The sequence below is a fragment of the Amphimedon queenslandica genome, unplaced genomic scaffold, assembly GCF_000090795.2.
Source record: "Amphimedon queenslandica unplaced genomic scaffold, v1.1 AMPQUscaffold_13410, whole genome shotgun sequence".
Classification (NCBI taxonomy): Eukaryota; Metazoa; Porifera; class Demospongiae; order Haplosclerida; family Niphatidae; genus Amphimedon; species Amphimedon queenslandica.
The window spans coordinates 71,969-75,754 of record NW_003546354.1 but is presented as its reverse complement, the minus strand read 5'-3'; the positions used below and the strand labels follow the sequence as shown (position 1 = coordinate 75,754).

Below are 3,786 nucleotides of genomic sequence, written 5' to 3'. Positions count from 1 at the left end.
TACTCATCTTTCATTGGACCACTATAAGCATCAATAATAGGCTTGAAACGACTCCAAAAGCTTTTGAAGAGATTGAAATTTGAAAGATACTTCTCATAAAAAGGATTAAGTAAAAGGAAGAGTGTGTATGGTATGACAAAGAAAACGGATACCAATAGGGCAAATCCAAATAGTTCAACATGCTTCCCTTTAGCATATTCAACATTAGGATCCTCGTACCATAAACTAACTGATCTTACTGACTCATTTGTACAGTGAAGAGTTACCTCACGCTTATGTAGTACAATAACAACAGTACGTACTAGTTTAGTATATGAGAGAAGGAAGAGTGTAGATAGAACAGGAACAGCATGAGACCCCATCAGTCTTGATATCTTACCATATCTTTTGCACAATTGTATAATGATAATGATAATGATCCACAGGTAGAGAGGGAAAGCAAACTGGAGCCATTGTTTAGCATAACTGTCCATACCATTGTAAAAACATATCTCAAACCCAAAGTCTAAGTTAATCCATGATATCACCTGATGCAAGACTGGTAATGCTCCTTTCCTAGAAAAAACTGGCTCGTATAACTTGACAATGTTAGCATAGAACAATAGACCATTGAGTGTACCCAGTGATACTGTTAAATTGAGAGCAATCAGTAGAACCACAAGTAGTACACCCATCACTGCAAACAGAGCAATCCAAGCTATCATCATGTAATTATTATGACACTGTCCACACTTGTTTGATCCCATTAGTAGACTGTATCCATCTCCACATGATCCACACATTCTTCCCCTTCTGGTATCCACACATTGAGTATGAGTGTCATTCAACTGAAAGGTAACAGGATTAGGAGAACAATAGAGGAGACAGTCTTCATTGATAATGCATGCATTAGGATTGGTTTCATTAGCATTGAAAGGTGTACTGTTACCATAGGTTCCAATCCACAGTAGACCATTGTGTGTAATGTCTAGAGTATTTATATCACATGTCACATTCTCTCTTGAAACACTTTGACTGCAATCACAAACACCTGAACTGTTTACACTGAAACCAATAGGACACTTATTAAAGATGAAACATGACTGAATTTTGTGATGATACGTTACAAATGCTATTTGATGTCTTGTGTATGTGAGATTATTTGGTATATATTCAATCAAGGAAAAACCACCAGTGAGGTATACATGTTCCACTGGTACTTTATCAATTTCTATTTTTATCCTTTCATTTATAGAAATGAACGTACCATTATCTATACTGGCGTTGAATACAAACAAAGCAACATGATATTTCAGTAGTTGACCTGGAAATATTTGTTGCTCATATTCATCATGATTCTGTGTCTCATTGATGTTTGTATCATTTGGTTTTGTTCCCTTTCTGTCAGGATCACAAAAAAAGAACCAAAAATTGCTTGATACACTAGCTTTAGGATTTGTCAAATTAAAATAATTGAATGAAGTGATAAACCCATATATATCATTTCCAGCTACTCCAGCAGTATTATCTTTTAATAAAAGAGGAATGGAGCTGGAGTTTTGTTTAAATTGAAATTTACTGTTCTCATCAATATAAATTCCTCCTCCTACAAGAGATGCATGATTATCAATAAACTCCAAGTTAGCTGATGGTGATAGGACCACAACAGATGAATCATTTATTGTTATTCCTCCTCCAACTACTCCAGTATTATTCTTAAGTACTAATCTATTTTCTACAGTTACTACTGAATCTTTAATCTCCAGTCCTGTTGATGAACTATTTGTAATGGTAATGTTATTAAGAAAGATAAGGCACCTAATTATCCCATTTCTTCTGTTTCCAACAAGTGCAGTATCTATAACTTTGATATGAGTTGATTGGGTTGATAAACATCCATCAATGATTAATCCAAAAAAATTGTCCCGTATTGAACATGATTTAACAATAATAGCAACATGATGGTTACTAGATTGAAAATAGCATCTATTTGCAGTAAATTGTAATGCAATATGATTGTTATAAAATTGGGAGTTTTCAATTACAATAGTTGATCGTAATTCAACACCTTTAATAGTACAATTTTTTGATTCATCTAAATAGTGTGAATACATGTCGAACATAAAGCCAGATCCAGATACTGATGAATTGGTAGCATGCAAAGAAAAAAGAGATTCACTAAAAAAATAATAAACATCATAAATTGCTCTAATGATATTAACATTATCAAGAAAAACTGATATATTATATGAAGTACCATGATCTATACTAAACCATACGCTTTTATTAGTTATTATAGTAACATCAGTCAGTATTAATGAGTAATGGTGTAATTCATTGTAACACACTGGAGGTGGATGATATAGAACGTATAGATGTACTTGATCAAAAACTGAAGATGTTATCTTACTATCAAAAACATTGAAGAGGTCGACATACATGTACCACCAGTGTCTCAGGCTTTTAAAAATAGAATCAACAATTGTGATATTACTCGAATACATAAAAAGTATGCTGCATTGTAGGAATGATAAGTTACTGAAAATGACATGACTGCTGTTACTGATTGCTATAGACTCATAATATGAGCAGTTAATAGTAGGAGACTGGTCCAGTCCATGTAGAGTTATATTCTGTACTGAGTCCATTGCAACAGTAAAGTTAATGACACTAGTTCCAATGAAGTAGAAGATGGTGTTATTGTATTGAGACATATTCCCAGCATACACTGATAAAGGATTACAAGGTGACTGAGTAACTGAACTGCAGTCATCAGACACATAATACTGACCAGAGGAGACACTGCAGGAGCTACTGAAGAATAAGAGAACAACCACTAACAGGAGAGACATAGCTACTGTCTGTACTGACTGACTAGTGTATACTTGCAGGCTGTGAGTGATGACTTATATAGGCTACTTATTCTCCAAATATGGAAATCTGATGCATAGTTGTGATAATTAGATTCAATCTAATTAGTTTAATGCAACTACAAGTCATTCTTTTTAGTTGATAATGTCTAAATTTTATAGATGGTATTTATAATCACCTATACTAATTCAGTGTACAATCACAGACATACTCTATCATTATATGACTGTACGTTGAATAAATGCTCTACTGGTATATGGTTAGTCATGAGTGTGCATTACCTCAATATTACTGTGTATGTGTATATTTATGTATAATGTGGTTTATAATGTTAGTAAATAAAACACTTGTTGTGATTCATGCACTAAGTCACTATCCGGCAGTATAAGTTATTATTTTGTTGGAGCTTTATTTTGACAATTTTTGGGTACAAGCACGATGTCATTGAGCATGTGCATTATGTTAATGTTGGTAATTTTGTTTGCAAATTGCCATGCAATTGCCAAAATAAATTTCTGCCAAATTAAAGTGTTATCAGTACAGTATATATGTATCCTCAATTTATAATACAGATATATATCACTAGTGTAATACTAATAGTGTTGCTTCATTACAGATAAATGTGGTGGTTTATGTGATTGAATCATGAAAAGCATGCATGATTAGAAAAATTATCAAAACAGAGAATCCTCATTTTGTTACATTCTTGGCATTTGTCCAATAACCCTGATATAGTACAACTTTGGCCCTCCGAAATTATTGAGCAACTTTAAAAATTTATAAAAACTCAATTTTGATTTGAATTATTGAAAATTTTTATGCACCATAACCAACTATTTTTCATATAAATGATCCGGTTTTGATCAGAATTTTCTATTCAGCACGTTGAGCAAAATTCTATTCTCCCTTCAATCTGTCCTAATGTCCTATGCTATT

General features: G+C 33.0%; 1 protein-coding gene across 2 annotated transcripts in view; it reads left to right on the top strand.

Moving 5' to 3' along the window:
* The window catches only part of LOC100633553 (uncharacterized), a 26,908-nt gene that overhangs the window by 4,494 nt on the left and 18,628 nt on the right, over positions 1-3,786 (top strand). The gene's annotated exons all lie outside the window — the stretch shown is intronic.